General features: G+C 41.6%; 1 long non-coding RNA gene across 2 annotated transcripts in view; it reads left to right on the forward strand.

Annotated features, from left to right (window-relative positions):
• LOC131380861 (uncharacterized) overlaps positions 1 to 18,020 on the forward strand; it is a 55,898-nt gene extending 37,878 nt beyond the window's left edge. The window contains exons 2-3 of one of the 2 annotated variants that reach the window (XR_009209102.1): positions 5,748 to 7,513; positions 17,742 to 18,020. This is a non-coding gene — a long non-coding RNA (uncharacterized LOC131380861). Of the gene's footprint in view, positions 1 to 5,747; positions 7,514 to 9,977; positions 11,864 to 17,741 lie in introns of those variants that run through there. The other variant, XR_009209101.1, reaches the window with a different exon arrangement.
• Positions 18,021 to 19,316: the final 1,296 nt, after the last annotated feature.

Consider the following 19,316-nt stretch of genomic DNA (forward strand, 5'->3'; position numbering starts at 1 on the left):
ACAACACCGGAGACTGATGTGAAAGATTAAATCTATGCTGGTAAGAAGAACTACAAGAGCTTTGATTCAACATTTTATGCAGGCCTAGATAATTCTTTGTCGTAGGGAGACTGTTCTGTGTGCTATCACATGGTTAGTGGTGTCTCTCTGGTCTCTACTCACTAGATGTCTCATGTCCCAAGTTGTGACAATCATAGGTGTCTTCAGACATTACCAATGCCTTCTTGGGGGAAGGAGACAGCGGAGCAAAATCACCCCCAGTTGAGAATCAGTTGCTTAACGTACTATAATAAAACTCATTATTCCACAGTGTAGCACTTTTTTCTAAGCCCAGTGAAATTATGGTATCATTTCTCAAAGTTATTTACAGAAGTTCCTCAAATACTTTTATTCAGCATTTCCATGGGGACTTGTTTGCAGCTACCTCTAAAGATGAGATTGTCCTAGAAGTGGGTAGAGACTGAGAGAGGAGGTAAAATAGCAAAAATGGCAAAAGAAGACACAAGATGTTTAATCACCCTCTTTTTCTTAAGTTAGGGCTATGCTGCCTAGGGCCCTCGTGTTTCCCTAGATTTGAAACATCAACTGACTTCAGGGCCCTCTGGTTGTCTCACAGCTTCTGCCATGGCTCCTAGAAGCCTTTGAAGCTGCCAAAAAAAGGATGGAAGCCACTCTCATCTGCACATGCTATTTTTGCACATGATGCTCCCTCCGCCTGGAATGCTTCACTTCCACCTTCCCTTCATCACTTTCAGTGGTAACCCCCAGGCCTATTTCCTTGGTAAACATTACCTTCAGAAATAATCATGTTTGTTCATTGACTTATCTGCTGAATGTCTGACTTCTTCACCACTCCCCAGTTATCACTAGAATAGAAGCTCAATGGAGCAGGGACCCATAACTCTATTTCCAATTCCTAGAGAAAAACATGACTGACACATAATGTATGTTCAATAAATATGTGTTGAATTAATTCACTAATCCTACACCCTACCTAGTACTATTTAAGCTTTTTACATGTCTCTCTCTGAACCACAGACAAACCATTCATGAAATGATCTTTATGGGGAAGGCATGACATGAGTCAAAAGGAAGAGTCTTAAGAGTTGAATCGCTGAACATCATACTATTGTAAGCCTGAAGGGGTGGTTTGGTTTAGGCAGCCCAGTAACCCTGGAAAAGACTCGCAGACAAACTGTTGTCTATGCACCAACATCTTCCTATCCTAGTGTGGGAACATTAGCCTCTATGTGACTCAGCAACTTTTTGCTCCTACTGTGCACTCCACCCTTGTTATTCCTTCTTTACATATGGAAACACTTATCTCAAAATTCAATAGTTATGAAACTTGAAACCCGCTTCAATATTTTATTCAGAGTTATGCATTTGACCTTCAGGAATTCCATGTTAACTTTCTGCTCAAAGACCAAGGAAACATCTAATTGATTAATCAAAAGGCTCATAATTAAATTCATTTTTTTCCTGACTCCATATTGGAGAAACAAGAAATAGATGACCTAAAAAAAATCCTTGAGTGGATGTCTCACCAGCTAGGAAAATTCCAGATAAAGTTTGCTTTGTGTCCAAGGGCCGAAATGAGGTGACTATAATAGAAGTGATAGCAGGGAGCAGGTTGCTGTTCTGACCTTGGTCTGCCCAGTCTGCTGTAAGCATGGTCATCATTATACAGAAGGTCCAATCACATCACGTGGGCAGAAATTAGACATTAACTTCAAGTTTTCTTTCCAGTTTTTATTTCTAGTATGCCATTCTTCTGCTGGTATAATGACATAATAGCACATGAATGGACTTTACTTGGCAAACCAATGATTCCAAAAATTATTTTCAAAAGTTATACAGTAACCATAACCACAGTGGTCCATCACCAGGACAATACAACTTCAAGTCTCTTTGGCAACTCCATGAGGGGAGGGGAAGGGTGAAGGAGTAATCACCTTGTTCTGCAGTTTCCTAGTCAGGCACCTAATATTCTCATTCTACTCAGTCTGTCTCTCATTCTCTCTCTCTTTCTCTCTCTCTCTCTGTCTCCTCTCTCCTCTTTCTCTCTGATCAAATGAGTTACTCTAGCCTCCTCTAAGGTCTTTAGATTCTGTTGCAATCAGAAAACAGGCTTTGGAATCTCTGCTTCAGTACCTTCATCTGAATATTAAAAAAAGAAGCAAAGTACCAACTGTCAGACTATGTTTATAAAGCAAACTACCTGAGAAAATAATAGAAGTTTATTGACATAGACAAACAAGGCTACATATAGTGGCTCTGATATATTAAATATTTTTATAGTATACTCATATTTAAACATATATAGTCAACCAAACGCCAAAGTTCTTATTAATTAAGCAAAAATCAGAAAGCATATTATTAAATTTTAGTGTGACAAACACCATAACACAGGAAGGTACCACAGGGATGAGATTCAGAGGACTAATTGAGCAAAGAGATCTAGAAATAAACTTTATTTATTTATTTATTTATTCTTTTTTTTGAGATGGAGCCTTGCTCTGTCGCTCAGGCTGGAGTGCAGTGGCGTGATCTTGTCTCACTGTCAACCTCTGCCTCTCAGGTTCAAGTGTTTCTCCTGCCTCAGCCTCCCGAGTAGCTGGGACTACAGGCGTGCACCACCACATCTGGCTAATTTTTGTATTTTTAATAGAGACGGGGTTTCACCATGTTGGCCAAGCTGGTCTCCAACTCCTGACCTCGTGATCCGCCCCCCTCAGCCTCCCAAAGTGCTGGGATTACAGGCGTGAGCCACCATGCCCAGCAGAAATAAACTTTATGGAAATAAAATTGAAAAAAGAACATTGCCAAATAAAAAATTTTTGCACCACACACTTGTTACAAACAGCCAAGATGTTATTCAAGACTATTGCAAAAGAGGAGAGGGATTGAACTCAACTCCTAATTATTGCAAAGACAGCTGGAGATTTATACCCAATGAGGAGAGTGAGGAGGTCAGTGAATCAACAATTGGTAAGGATGAGAGATTCTTGAAGGACTTAGCAGGACTATTTGCAAAAATGGGGCTCAATAGGCCAAATTAGAAGCCTAGACGAGAAGAAGTTTCAAAGGACCCTGACTAAAGTTGGCACAGAAGAGAGTCTTTGTCACTGTGCAGGTGATGGATAGAAACAGAAACTAAAAGCCACTGTACTACACAAAGTTGGAGAAAATTCTCTTTGTGTTTTATTGAGTTTAGGGAGATAAAAAGCACCCTGGTGAAAGGGACCTGCCCACCACATAGCCTGGGGCCTCCCAGAGTATTTGGAATGGAGCATGACATTCTAAGGACATCAGGAAGTGTTTACTGAGAAACCTGAGTGAAAGTATGCCTGAGTCACATGCGACAGCAATCATGAAGTCAGGAATTTATGGAACTCTTAGTTCATCCACTCAACATTCACTCAGAAAGTATTTATGGAGAGCCCAAATGTATTTATGGACAGCCTATTATGTTGCAAGCACTGTCTTAGGTGCTTAAGATATAGCAATGAAAATAGAAAGAAAATTGTTCTCAGGGAGCACATACTCATATGGGAGGGAAGAGACAATTTAAAAAAACAACAAATAAATAAAATAGGCAGTTAAATGAATGCCATGGAGAGAAATTGGTAGCGTGGGGGTGTGGTGTAATTTAAATAGGGTGGTGAGATCTCAGTAAGAAGGTGACATCTGAATAAAGACCTAAATGAAATTAAGGAGTGAACCCAGTGGATATTGGGGGAAGAAGTTAATAGAAGCAGTTGGCTGCTTTGTGAACGAATCACTGAGTTAGGGTATAGGCTGTGACTAACTGCCCATCTTCCCTTCTTCCTTCCCTGGCTCTCTTCTAGTTATCCCTCAGGTTTTGACTTAAAACCTCTTTTGGAAGCATTCTCTGTTTTCTTCTTGTCTAGATTACGAACACTTTTCTGTATCCCCATAGCATTCTACTTCCTCTGTCAAAATAGTTATCACACTTCATCATATACATTTCTTTCCATATTACTCTATAAGGACTAAGAAAACCTTCTTGTGCCACTCAAAATTATGTCTCTGATATCCAGCACAAAGCGGAGGCAGAATTATGTTGGGAATCAGACTATTTGGGATTTATATAGTGGCTGTACCACTTTCTTAATACGTGCCTGTGGGCAAGTTACTTGGCCTTTCTGTGCCTCAGTTTCCTCATTTTTAACAATGGGAGTACAGATCTAGCAAGTGCCTGGCACAGAGTAGATGCTTGATATAGGAATCTAACAATTGCTACTTCCTCCAGAAACATTTCAGTCCACAGGGAGCATTGCATTGCCTTCTGTGAAGGTCAAAGAAAGTGTAGCCCAGTGAAATGAACATGAGTTTTAGATTCAGATAAAGCTGAGTCAGTTTGAATACTCAAATCCAATATTTTGTAATTATATAAATGGGTATAAAAATCTTTATTTCAAAAGTTTGTTGAGGATTAAAAAGAGACAACACACACAGGGGCCTAGCATACAGCAGGTACTCAACAGATGCTTATTCTGCCATCATCATTACTCATATCTATCTATTATTATCCTTCATTTGCACTTCACTGTCTGATATCTTATAAGCATCTCTTGTGGAGTCATTTAACTTTTCCTTACGCCCAAACTCTGGCTTCCCCAGTAGAGTGTAAGTTATTTGGGGTAGAACTATATGTTTCACTTCTCAGAGATTCTCATAATGCCTTGCACAAGACCATTCCCAGAGTAGGCACTCAGTATGAATTGAATGAATAATAAATAGGAGAAAGAGAGCGAGAAAGAGAGGGAGAGAGGTTTTGATAAGTCAAGGGTTATATGAAGAATAGACCTAGGAATGGTTCATGGAAATCAATGTAAATGACTCTTGCAAATGAGCAGACTGAAATATATTTAGAGCTCCCTTAGGGGAAAAAATTTCATTTCCATTCCTAGGATAGATATTTAGCTATTCAGAATCCTTCAGATACAGTCCTGCCTGAAGAAAGAGGTAACCTCTCAAATTCTTTCTTGACCTATTGTATATATTCTCTCTCTCTCCCTATTTCTGTGTGTGTATGAGTGTTTTTAAAATCAATGTATCAATAAATTTAGACAGAGAGAAGACAACATGATTGAATGAGATGCATATTTTTCCACAGGGTACAAGTAAAATATTCCAAGATATAACACAGCTAGAGTTCAAAGTATTACTTAGAAAAACTAGCTATGTTTTTATTAGATGAAAGAATCTCACTGCAAATAAACCAATCTGCTACTTTAATACTAAACAGAAAAACTTTGAATTATGCAAAAAATGCACAGCTTCTGATGATTATAAAATGCATTACTAAAGGCTATGATGCATCATTTATAGGCTACTATTGGAAATCTGAGCTCTGAGAGATGATTAGTTTAAATAACTATAAGGGAAAGTGGCTTGGCATATGAGGAAAGATACCTATTTCATAAAATAAGCCCACCAAATTTGAGACAATGAATTAAATAATTTACAAATCTGCTCAAAAAAAGCATAGGTAAAAAGAAAGATCTATGAATCCTTTTATCAATTGTTTCTTAAGTATTTGTTTATTTTTAATTAATTTAATTTTGTCACTCTGTCTTCCAGGCTGAGTGCAGTGGTGTGATCATAGCTCACTGCAGCCTCAATCTCCTGGGTTCAAGCGATCCTCCCACCTCAGCCTCCCGAGCAGAGGGACTACAGGCATGTACCACCACACCCAGCTAATTTTTTGTTTTTTATAGGGGAGGTCTCGCTATGTTGCCCAGGTTGGTCTCCAACTGCTGGACTCAAGCAATTCCCCTGCCTCGGCCTCCCAAAGTGCTGGAATTACAGGCGTAAGCCACCGTGCCTGGCATCTCCTTAAATATTTAAATACAGCAGTGTCTCTCACTCTCAGAACCAAGGACTGTTGGAATATCCAGAGACATCGTTTCAGAGGTAATGAATTTTGTAAATTTTATTTATTTATTTTTTGCATGTTAACAATATATATTTTTAAATCTTGTACAGTTTTAACAACAAAACTGTATTAATTTTCTATTACTGCTCTAACAAAGTACCACAAACTTAGTGAGTTAAAACAACAAAAATTATTATCTTACAGTTCTGGAAGTCAGACACCTGACACAGGTTTCACTAGACTAAAATCAAGGTGTCAGCCAGCCTGGGCTTTTTCTGGAAGCTCTAGAGGAGAAACCACTTTCTTGCCTTTGCAGCTTCTAGAGGCTAGCTGCATTCCTTGGCCTGCAGCCTTCTTCTTCCCTCTTCAAAGCCAGTGATGAAGCACATGTCTGACTCTGCTACCATCGTCACATCTCTTTCTCTGACCAAAGCCTGGAAAGATTCTCCAAGTATAAGAATTCAGATTATTAGATTGGGCCCACCTGAATAATCTCCCTGTTTCAAGATCCTTAAACGTAATCACATCTGCAAAGTTCCATTTGCCATGTAAGGTAACATGTTTATAGATTAAAATATAGATGTCTTTGGGGAGCCATTATTGCACAAAACGAAAGAACTCTCACCACTTACAATTGGAACAAAAAAACAGTTTCTTGGAATAATACTTTGGCTTTATAAATCAGCATTTTTCAAACTGGAGTCAGTAGACATGCAATCTTGAATACCTATGATATTTTTAAGATGTTTCTTTATTTGAGGAACATAGACATTTAGTTTTTTCTATTAGTTCTAGACCTGTTGTCTATTCAGAGATAAGATTCCCATAGGAAACAGTTAATTTTTTCAGCTCTGTCACCACAGACCTCATCTGATAGGGATGCCATCTTGCAAATATATACTTTGGGTTCAAGATGGTCTATGGTAAAGGGTACATAGCATTATACACAATGTATTCTCATTTCTGGAAAACCAACTCAGTAATCATTTTTTACTCCAGTGTATCAGTATCATCATTACCTGGTAGAAAGAAGAGTCCATTAGACAACTCTTCATAGAATAACATAGGAGAAAGACTCTTACCAAGGGACTCTGAGCCTGAAAGAACTCACTTTTCCTGCTCTGTTCTTTTGCTTCTTTATCATACAGAAGAAACAGGACATCTTTGCTCAATCGACCTTAGAAACAGAAGCAGTTTGCCAAGTAGCAAGTGAAAGGTGTTATAAGCAGGCAAGGAACAGTGGGGATTGAACTTCTGGGGAATCTCTGGACTTCCTGATATTCTGAGTCCTTGTGAATTTGCCTTTTTTCTTTTCTTTCTTTTTTTTTTTTTTTTTTTTGTTAAGATATAGGGTCTCCCTTTGTCATCCAGGCTGGAGTGTAGTGGCAAGACCATAGCTCACTGCAGCCTCGAGCTCCTGTATTCAAGTGATCCTCCTGCCTCAGCCAAGAAGCTGTGACCACAGGTGTGTGCCACCACACCCAGCTAATTTATTTTATTTTTTTATTTTTTTAGACACAGGGTCTTTCTTTGCTGCCCAGGCTGATCTTGAACTCCTAGCTTCAAACAATCCTCCCACCTCAGCCTCCCAAAATGCTGAGATTACAGGTATGAGCCACCACACCCAGCCTATGAATTTTTCTTAAGAGAAAAATTCTACTATTCATGGGATTCTCAAAAGTATGTGACTCCCAAAAAAATTAAGAACCACTGTTCTCACACGAAAAAGAAAAAAAAACTAACCCAAGAATTCTTAGAGATATGATAATCAACCAATAAAGTGGGAAATGAGAATGATTGGCAGGGAAGTGGAGAGGGCAGAAGGCATATTTATATGTTCATATGAGTAAAAAAAGTTCACTAAATCATTGTTTCAAGAATGACTATGAGCAGGGAAAGCTCACAGAGATTTTTTTCATCACTCGTTGTCTTCTTCTTTTCTACCACACTGCACAGCCCAGCACAGCCACCGGATCCTCACAGCAACATGGAACTTGGCTTTTGCTTTTGGTTCTTGACATCATTCATTATTGTGTCTTCAAGTGTGGGGTCACTGCATTTATAAAACATGAGGAGTGCAGATGTTCTAAAGACACATTTACACACACACACAAATACACACATGCAGACTCACAGCCTGTTGTAAAATGAGCTATTGCTATTTACTCACATCTCCCCAAATGCACTCTTCCTGTCAAATTAACCCAAAATAGAAAAAAGAAAATACCACTCTGAGATACTTTTTTACAGCTCATTTTTAATGATTCAGTTTACCACCCCCAACAGCAGCAGTAGCCCCAGAAAAGAAGAAAGTGCATTACTGGCCAATGTAATGGAACTCTACCCCAGAAACAGAAAGGGTGTGAGACCAGTTTTCTGTAAATATTTACTCACATTGACCTATGTTTAACGTGTCGAATGCCAAATTCTACAACTGAGTCAACATATGCTGATCTCTCATTGTGTCTTTTTATCACTTTTTCTCACATAAATAGTTTGGGTTTCCAAATCTCTGCCATTCCATTATAAATACAGCTCATTCATGTTTTGTTAAAAACACTTCATGTTACTTCTCAGGTTCCAATTACCCAACAGAAGGTGCATTGAATTTGCCTGGGAAACAGGGACAATGTCTGATTGTAAAAGTTTATGGCATTCCCTCTCTCCCCTCAGAGTATTTTAGACATATAAGAAAGTTAAACCCTGGGGGGAAATATAAACAAGCTGCTTGGAATATACACACAATTATATAACCTATTTGTAAAAATCGCTACCACCATCTTGCTAGGCAGTAGAAAAAGCAAACATCTATCCCTACATAACTTACACAGCTATTCTTTTCTTCATCTCCACCAATGGCTAAGTGGCCTAAATGATAACTACATCACATCATTTGGCATAAATATACCAAGATACTTACTTATTCTAATACATACTTATTCTAAGTATAAAATTGTGAGAGTGCATTCGGCTTTTATTAATAAGCAAGGCAGTAAATATTAGATAACATCAATAGCCTCGCAGAAAATGACAATACCAAAATTCTAAGAATACCCCAGCAAAAATATATATTTAAACAATCTTTTTTGGTGATTGGAAAAGACATTTAATTCCCTAGAAAGCAAGAGACTTCATCATATATACATACACATATACATATATATGCACACACACATATATATACACATACACACAAACACACACACACGTATCTCACACTGGATCTTGCACCTATAAGTACCTCATACATTCAACAAAATTGATTATATAATATGAGCGAGAGGAAAGAATAAAGGATTTGGACACAAACGAACCCATAATCTGGATTAGAATTTTATATTTGCTACTCACCAGCTGTTTGTTTGATTTGGGACAAAAGGTGTTACCTCTGAGCCTTGGTTGTTTTCCTCAAGTATAAATGGGGAAAAAATGCCTTCTTGTAAGAGTGTCGAGAAGACTTGCTTGTACCTAGCATATGGTAGGCAATGGGTAAATGAAAACTGTTAGCATTAATCATGTAATTGATCAATTCATTCACCAGATGCTGAGATCCTACTCTCTCTCTCTCTCTGGTACTGTGCCTTGATGGAACCCTGAATATACTTTGATTTAATGCAATGGTATATATTTCAGCTCACATTTTTTTCTATTGTTCAATTTAATTTATATATATATCTATCATCCATATGTAGATTTTACATATATGTAGATTTTATATATATATATTATTTTATATATATACAGTTTGTTTGTTTTTGAGCCACAGTTTCACTCCATCACCCAGGCTGGAGTGCAGTGGCACCATCTCAGATCACTGCAACCTCCACCTCCCAAGTTCAAACAATTCTCCTGCCTTAGCCTCCTGAGTACCTGGGATTACAGGCGTGCATCACACCTGGGTAATTTTTGTGTTTTTAGTAAAGACGGAGTTTCACCATGTTGGCCAGGATGGTCTTGAACTCCTGACCTCAAGTGATCTACCCGCCTCGGCCTCCCAGAGTGTAGGATTACAGATGTGAACCACCGTGCCCGGCTTAATTTATATTTTTTAAATTTATCTTATTTTATTTAGAGACAGGCTGGACTGCAGTGGCATGACCATAGCTCGTTGTAACCTTGAACTCTTGGCCTCAAGCAATCCTCCCTCCTTGCATCATGTGTGAGCCACCCCACCTGGCCTTAGTTTATATTCTGTACCCTCATTCTACCTACTGAAGATACCTAATTCCGGTAAATCAAACTTTCCATCTTTTCTCTGGTGTTATTACATGATTTACAGAGTAATAAAAGGAAAGATGTAAGCTCATGGTCTGGGGAAGGAGAAAAATAAAAATTAAAAATAAATAATCTATATTAAAACAATATAATAAGTACTATTGCAGTGTGATGATATTTTGAAATATTGACACCATTTCTTATTTAGAACCCCATTCTTTTGCCCCATTTTAGTATTATGGGGTTTTGGCAAGACAGTATTATAGTAAAAAGCAGAGGAAAGGCTTTTGAGTTTCAAAAGCGTAGCCCCAAGGGAACTCAGAGACAACAAAATGGGGTTAGACACAGACTTCCCATATGCCTCCTCCCATCCTGCACTTGTCTCACTCTCTACTAAGTAACACTGCTCAGAGTATGGGGAGGAGAAAGAGTCAGAAGAAACTGAGGAACTTAGACGCAGCCAGGTCTGTAAGAAGGGTCCGTATGCAGGGGAAGGGGGAATGACATGAACTCCCCAAAAAATGAAGAGCTCCCAGAATAGAAGAATGCAACCCCAGAAAAGAAATGTCAGCATGCTGTATCTGGGGGGCAGGGTGGGGCGGGGAGGCCTCAGACAGCCTCATTGAGTTAACAGAATGGCCTCTTATTTCTGAGAGCAATCCAGAAAAGAGACAAGAGTCCTAGCACTCTGAACATTCCCATTTTCCAACACTGCCTGGAAATATACACTTCCATGTGCTCAGGAAGGGCACCAAAGTAGGGAGTTTGGCTGAATATGAAGGTCTTTCTTTCAAAGCTGAGAATAAGAGTGATGCTACATGGTGTCTCACGCCTGTAATCCCAGCACTTTGGGAGGCCGAGGTGGGCGGATCACGAGGTTGGGAGATCGAGACCATCCTGGCTAACACGGTGAAACCCCGTCTCTACTAAAAATACAAAAAAATTAGCCGGGCATGGTGGCGGGTGCCTGTAGTCCCAGCTACTCGGGAGGCTGAGGCAGGAGAATGGTGTGAACCTGGGAGGTGGAGCTTGCAGTGAGCCAAGATTGCGCCACAGCACTCAAGCCTGGGCGACAGAGCGAGACTCCGTCTCAAAAAAAAAAAAAAAAAAAAAAAACTGATGCTATCGTCACCTGTCTGGACCAACAATCAAAAGAAGAGAGAAGGCAGAGAATGGGCATCAAGTGGAGGCTACCAAGAATAGGTGATGACTGAGAACACATTCCCTATCTCATTTGGGTCTGTAGAAGCCCTTTAAGCTGCATGGGTTTAGACATAACTCCAGAGAAAAGATAGAAAAATATACCCTGATTTGTCTGAGCTTAGATAGCAAGAGGTAGAATGAGGGTTCCAACTGCAAATTCAACTGGGCAATAGAAAAAAATTGTGAGCTGAAATGTGTACCTATTGCAGTAAGGTCAAGGTGTGTCCAGGATCACAGAATTCCACAGAAGAGATGGAAGAATCGGAAAAGGGAGCTTAACTTTATGACTGAACGATGAAAAGGAGCTCTCTATGCAGGACCAGGAGTGCTCTGGAGAAAAGCTCTGTGCAATGGTACAAAGGTGGGCGTGGTGAGTTTGAGGACTAGGAAGTAACTGGCTGTGCTTGATCTTAGGGGACCAGATGCAGAGTGGGAGGAAGGGCAGCTAGAAAGGACAACCTGGATTAGACCACGAAGACTATTATATTGAATGCCCTAGTACTGTAGGGGGAAAATTCTAGCAATTACGTATAGAGTGATTTAGGAGGGAGAGATGAGAGGCTTATACTAAAATTAGAGACCACAAGTCCAATCTAGCTCAGACAGAAAATGAAAACAGAACAGATGAAAAGAGAAAGCAAATGAAAATCAAGCAAAAGAAGGCATTTAATAAGTCTAGGAAGAATTAATATAAAAGAACAGGCAGAAATGGATTTAAATGACATTTGCTTCACTTACGGAAGTCCTAGTTGTGTGTCTAATTTTGATTTTGTTTTTCAGAAATCTTATTAGAAAATCTTTTATAAAAGATATCAAATTCTAAAACAATGAAATAGCTACATTCTGCTTTGGTATTTCTGGTTAGATAGATATCCCCATTTCTGTACATTTTTAAAGAATAGCTATGTGGCTAAGACACGAATGTGGTTAGCTTTGAAACAATGTTTACTTTTTCCATCAAAGTTCCATTTTCAACGAGATTTAGCTCACAAGGTAATGTTCTTTTAGGCAAGTACAAGATTTCTAAGGATTTCCTTCATTATTGCTGGGTAGATTTCTTTTTTGGTTAGGATTTTTCTTTTCTATTCTTGTTTAAAATTATTGCAATGTACTCTTCTTGTTGCACTATAGTTAGGGGTCATGTAATAAGAGGAATTCAGTGTTTCTAAAGAAGATGGTGAAACATGCAGAAAGATGGATCAGAGAAAAACATCTTGTTTGCTAATTTTAATTTCTTTCCATTTTCCTACTTACATATTGCAGCTTCTCAGGTGCCTTTTAGTTTCCTGCTGTGGTACATAGCAAAATTGCTGGAATATAAAAAGCTTTCCTTTGGACAGAGAAATAAACAGTTAAAAAGCAAAGTTTAGTTCTTCAATGCCAGAAAACAAAGTTTAATGCATTCCATGTGTACTGCTATGCCCAGATGCACAATCAGCAAGTTCTTTCTTGCATAAACGCTGGGTTTAAACATTATATATCTCTTCATCATTATGTCAATGCTAAACCAAAGTAGAGAGAAGTGATGAAATGGCCTGACTCTCCTAATTCTAAGGCATACACATCTCAAGCAGTGTTTTCCCTAATGTTTTTCTTTATTATATTCATTTTTTTCTGTTATAAAAATAGTTTAATCATATGACCCAAAGTAAACTGGAAAAGAAAAAATGGCACTTAAAACACTAGAATAGAGAAAGCCTGCCCGAGGCCAGCAAAACTGGGGTATAATTGATTAGAAGCATTACAACACACAGGAAAGAATATATTGTAGAAAATGGGGCTGGAACAACAGTAGAAGCATAGAAAAAAGAAAGTCAGAGGGATTAAAATAATCCTATACTAGTTGGGCGCAGTGGCACACACCTATAATCCCAGCTACTCAGGAGGCTGAGCGCTCAGGAGTTCAAAACCAGCACAGGTAACATAGCAAGACCCCATCTCAAAGAAAGAGAAAAATAATAATAATCCAATTTGATATGTAGCAATACTGCTAGGTGTCCCATGTCCTGCAAACAAGGGCAAATGGGGGAAGAGTTCACATTCAGACCTGCTGGAGGCACATTATGGGGAGAACTCACAGGAACAGCAATGGTAGCAGGTAGTGTGGAATTCTCTTGCTCATCAATTAGCAAATTGAAAAGACCGGATATCAGACTCCAGGAGAGAGACCCCCAACTCTTGAGTGGGAGGCTTTTACATTACATGATTAATATTGAACCCTCTCCTTACCTGATCAGGGACCAGGAAAAAATAGCAATATGGAATAGAAGACCTGGGACTCTAAACTGATCAGAAGCTGGGGCACGAGCCTTGCAAGTGTTCTGTATAATGTAGCACAGTAGCAGCAGGGTTCACCACATCTATGTTCATGGATGGGGATGCACTCACCTCTCCCTGGAATGATGAGAACTGGGGTCTAAACCTGGGGAGATCAGTCTTGGACAATGATCCCATTCCCAACTTTGTCCATGCTGATAAAGACCCTGATTTTTGGCAGATTATTTGGCTATGCAAGATAGAGACTTCATTTCTCGGGTTTTCAATGGTGTTTCTAACAGCCCATTCCAGAGAAGCTAAGCCTCCCAGTGGACTGGCCAAATGAGGTTTCTGCAAACTTATAGGCCAGTTCCTGAACAGGGCAAACTTTTCAAGATTGTGGCAACTTATAAAGTCCCTTCGAATAACCACCTCACCTCTCCTTCCACTTCTTCAATCTTGCCTCGTGCTTTCTTTTTTCGTTTTGTTTTGTTTTTTGCTTTTTTTTTTTTTTCTTTCTGAGACAGGGTCTCACTCTGTCACCCAGGGCGGAATGCAGTGGTGCGATCTCAGCTCACTACAACCTCCACCTCCTGGACTCCAGCGATTCTCCCACCTCAGCCTCCCAAGTTGCTGGGACCACAGGTGCACGCAACCATGCCCAGCTAATTTTTGTATTTTTTTGTAGAGATGGAGTTTCACTATGTTGCCCAGGCTGGTATCAGACTCTTGGACTCAAGCGATCCACCCACCTCAGTCTCTCAAAGTGCTGGGATTACAGGCATGAGCCACTGAGCCCGGCCATTGCCTCATGCTTTCTGTTCTAAACTTTTAACAATCACAATCATAATGGGATCCAGTCACCTGAATTGATTAGGAGTATATGATATTTCAATACAATCCATAAGTTCACAGAAAAAAAAAGAGAGTAGGATAGCCTGTTGTGCCAGCTCTCATTAGCCAAGAACATATGGTATACAAAGAACATGGGGGCAAAATATATATTCAGTGTCCTGTACAACTATGTGTGTCCTGCACAACTATGACTAAAAGACTATTCTGGAGTCATGCTGTCCTTGAGTGTAATTACTGGCTATACCACTTAGCAGCTGTGTGACAATGAGCAAGTTATTTGGTTTCTCTAAGCCTCAGTTTCCTCATCTGTAAAACAGGAAAAAGAACGGCACGGTCTCATTAGGTTGTTCTTGTGATTAGATCAATATAATGTATCTAACGCTCTGAGAACAGTGCCTGGCATACAGTCAGCGCTACTAGCTGTTATTCTTTTGCGAGTTGAGACAATCCCTGTAAAACACTTAGCATTCTGCCTGGCTCAATGTGTACGAACATTAGATGTTGGCCATTACCACAATTATTAGCCAGTCACTTAACATATCCTTCTCCTTGTTCAGCCAGCAAGGGGCAGGGCTGGCAGCAGCAGGCAGTAGACTCTTGCTGCAGCGGCCCTGCTGGTAAAGAGGGCTTCCACTGTTATCTAGCCGTCCTCCCCGAGAAGGCTGCCCTTGCTACTGCCCAACTCTGAAAAGGAAGGGGAATGATTTTCAACGAAGACCTTCTAGAAACTCAAATAAGAAGCATCCCTCTCCACTTTCTTTCCCTAGTCTTCAAGAAACAGACACAAGGAAGGGCCAGGAAAGCTTGTCTGAAAGGCTGTGAACAGGCTGAGATGGCACAGCACAGTCCTCATAGGCACCTCAATTGAACCATAAAACTTGCATTGTTAAAATAGGCTTTCTTTTGAGAGCAGTTTTAGGATCACAGAGGAATTAAATGGAAAGTTTTCATAATCCCTCTGCCTCCACACATGCACGACTTCCCCACCGTCAACATCCCCCACCAAAGTGGCACTTTTGTTATAATGGATGAACCCACATGACGCAGTATCACTCAAAGTCTATAGTTTACATTGGAGTTCACTTAACCTGTGCTTTCTGTGGGTTTTAACAAATATATGACATGTATCCACCTTTATAGTATCATACTGAGTTGTTTCACTGCCCAAGAAATCCTCTATACTCTGTCTATTCATTCCTCCTTTCCACCTAACCTCTAGCAACCACTAATCTTTGACTGTTGATGTTTCCATGGAATCACACAGTATCTATCCTCCTTAGATTGGTGTCTTTCACTTAGTAATATGCATCTAAGTCTTTTCTATGTCTTTTCATGACTTGGTAGTTCATTTGTTTTGTTTTTTGTTTGCTGGTTTGCTTGTTTTTGAGACAGGGTCTCACTCTATAGTCCAGCCCAGAGTGCAGTGGTGCAATCTCGGCTTACTGCCACCTCGACCTCCTGGGCTCAATGATCCTCCCACCTCAGCCTCCCTATCAGCTGAGACCACAGGTGCACGCCACCATGCCCAGATAATTTTTGCATTTTTCTAGAGATGGGGTTTCACCATGTTGCCCAGGCTGGTCTCGAACTGCTGGACTCAAGCAATCCACCCACCTTGGCCTCCCAAATTGCTGGGATTACAGGTGTGAGCCACTGCAGCCAGCCAACTTCATTTGTTTTTATCCCTGAATATTAGTTCATTGTCTGGATATACCACAGTTTATTCATTCACCTACTGAAGGACATATTGGTTGCTTCCAAATTTTGGCAATTATGAATGAAGCTGCTATAAACACCCAGCTGCAGGTTTTTGTGTGGACATAAGTTTTCAATTTCATTAAGTAAGTAAAAGAGTGCAATAGCTGGATCATATGAACCACATGCTAAGAGGATATTTAGTTGGGTAAGAACTGCCAAACTCTTCTAAAGTGACTGTACTATTTTGCATTCCCACTAGCAATGCATGAGAGTTGGTGTTGTTCCCCTTCTTACCAGTATTTCATGTTGTCAGTGTTTTAGATTCTGTCTATTCTAATAGGTGTGTAGTGGTATTGAGAGGTGACAGCATGCTGGCAGTCCTCACAGCCCTCGCTTGCTCTCGGCGCCTCCTCTGCCTGGGCTCCCACTTTGGCAGCACTTGAGGAGCCCTTCAGCCCACGGCTGCACTGTGGGAGCCCCTTTCTGGGCTGGCCAAGGCGGGAGCCGGCTCCCTCAGCTTCCAGGGAGGTGTGGAGGGAGAGGCGTGAGCGGGAACCGGGGCTGCACAAGGCGCTTGCGGGCCAGCTGGAGTTCCGGGTGGGCGTGGGCTTGGCGGGCCCCTCACTCGGAGCAGCCAGCCGGCCCTGCCAGCCCCAGGCAATGAGGGGCTTAGCACCCAGGCCAGCAGCTGCGGAGGGTGTACTGGGTCCCCCAGCAGTGCCAGCCCACTGGCGCTGCACTCGATTTCTCACTGGGCCTTAGCTGCCTTCCCATGGGGTGGGGCTCGGGACCTGCAGCCCGCCATGCCTGAGCCTCCCACCGCCTCCATGGGCTCCTGTGTGGCCCAAGCCTCCCCGACGAGCGCCACCTCCTGCTCCACGGCACCCAGTCCCATCGACCACCCAAGGGCTGAGGAGTGCGAGCGCACGGCGTGGGACTGGCAGGCAGCTCCACCTGCAGCCCCGGTGCAGGATCCACTGGGTAAAGCCAGCTGGGCTCCTGAGTCTGGTGGAGATGTGGAGAAACTTTATGTCCAGCTCAGGGATTGTAAATACACCAATCAGCACCCTGTGTCTAGCTCAGGGTCTGTGAATGCACCAATTGACACTCTATCTAGCTGCTCTGGTGGGGCCTTGGAGAACCTTTATGTCTAGCTCAAGGATTGTAAATACACCAATCGGCACTCTGTATCTAGCTCAGGGTTTGTAAACACACCAATCAGCACCCTGTGTCTAGCTCGAGGTTTGTGAGTGCACCAATCGACACTGTATCTAGCTGCTCTGGTGGGGCCTTGGAGAACCTTTGTGTCCATACTCTGTATCTAACTGATCTGATGGGGACGTGGAGAACTTTTATGTCTAGCTCAGGGATTGTAAACGCACCAATCAGCGCCCTGTTAAAACAGACCACTCGGCTCTACCAATCAGCAGGACGTGGGTGGGGCCAGATAAGAGAATAAAAGCAGGCTGCCGGAGCCAGCTGTGGCAACCCACTCAGGTCCCCTTCCACACTGTGGAAGCTTTGTTCTTTTGCTCTTTGCAATAAATCTTGCTACTGCTCACTCTTTGGGTCCACACTGCTTTTATGAGCTGTAACACTCACCACAAAGGTCTGCAGCTTGACTCCTGAAGCCAGCGAGACCACGAGCCCACCGGGAGGAATGAACAACTCCAGATGCGCCGCCTTAAGAGCTGTAACACTCACCACGAAGGTCCGCAGCTTCACTCCTGAGCCAGCGAGACCACGAACCCACCAGAAGGAAGAAACTCCGAACACATCCAAACATCAGAAGGAACAAACTCCAGAGGCGCCACCTTAAGAGCTGCAACACTCATCGCGAGGGTCCGCGGCTTCATTCTTGAAGTCAGTGAGACCAAGAACCCACCAATTCCGGACATAGTATGTCATTATTACTCAATTTGGAATCCCCTGACTGCCTGTGATAACAGAGCATAGGAACAATATTGATCACAGTGTAGTATGAGATTATTAAGTATAATTTATTTTAGGGAACTATTTCAGAGACAAATACCATTCTGATGAGTCAAGCACATAAAATCCATGATAAAGAGAATGTTTTGCATGGGTATGGGAGGGAGTTTCAAGGGACCCTGCCTCCTCCTGGAGGGCTGCAGTGTTGCCCTTCCAAGTTAAAACAAAAACTGCCTGGGGAAACGCAAGGGGTCTTTGTGGGGCCCTGAAGGCTTCCTGAATCTGAATAAAAATGTATCTTTATTTGGTTAAGAAGACAAGAGTGCACAAATCCTTGAATCTGTCATAGAAGGAGGGTAGTCTGAGTCTGGCGTGGTCTTCGCGTACTGTGCTGAAGAACACGGAAATTTTTGAGATATTATGCACAAAAGTAGGTTTTGGGTTACCTAAGTGCACTGTTGCTGACACGTGAAATTGTACATGGAGGTAGCTTAGGTGTTGCCCAAATCACGCAGGAAGCTTGAAGAAGATACCTTACTCTCTTATGCAATGCCAAATATCAGACATACACATCTCCAAATTTAATATAAAGTGCTGAGCTCTGATAGTAATATAAAATATTAAACATATTTATAAAGGTCACTTGCTGTTGGAAGTAACTACTTGAGGAGAGGCTAAGGCTCAAGACACTTCATGTGGGAATGGCCATGTACTTCAGCCATTCTCCATCCAATCTACCACTAAGGAAGGGCTGCACGATCTTGAAAGTGCAAGAAACGGGCCGGGCGCGGTGGCTCACGCCTGTAATCCCAGCACTTTGGGAGGCCAAGGCGGGCAGATCACGAGGTCAGGAGATCGAGATCATCCTGGCTAACATGGTGAAACCCCGTCTCTACTAAAAATACAAAAAATAGCCGGGTGTGGTGGCAGGCACCTGTAGTCCCAGCTGCTCGGGAGGCTGAGGCAGGAAAATGGTGTGAACCCGGGAGGCGGAACTTGCAGTGAGCCGAGATCGTACCACTGCACTCCAGCCTGGGCGACAGAGCAAGACTCCCTCTCAAAAAAAAAAAGAAAGAAAAAAAAAAAAGAAAGTCCAAGAAATGAATCCCCAGAGCTGCCTTCTAACTTCAGGACACTCTATGCTGACGCTATTGTAATGTCACAGAGGCCAATACAAAAGAGTGAAGAGCTTCCATTCTCCCCTAAACACATAGAAGCTTTGCTACATGTGCTCCTGGAGCCGGCTTACAAC

Source organism: Hylobates moloch, unplaced genomic scaffold, assembly GCF_009828535.3.
Source record: "Hylobates moloch isolate HMO894 unplaced genomic scaffold, HMol_V3 SCAFFOLD_12, whole genome shotgun sequence".
NCBI classification, from domain to species: domain Eukaryota; kingdom Metazoa; phylum Chordata; class Mammalia; order Primates; family Hylobatidae; genus Hylobates; species Hylobates moloch.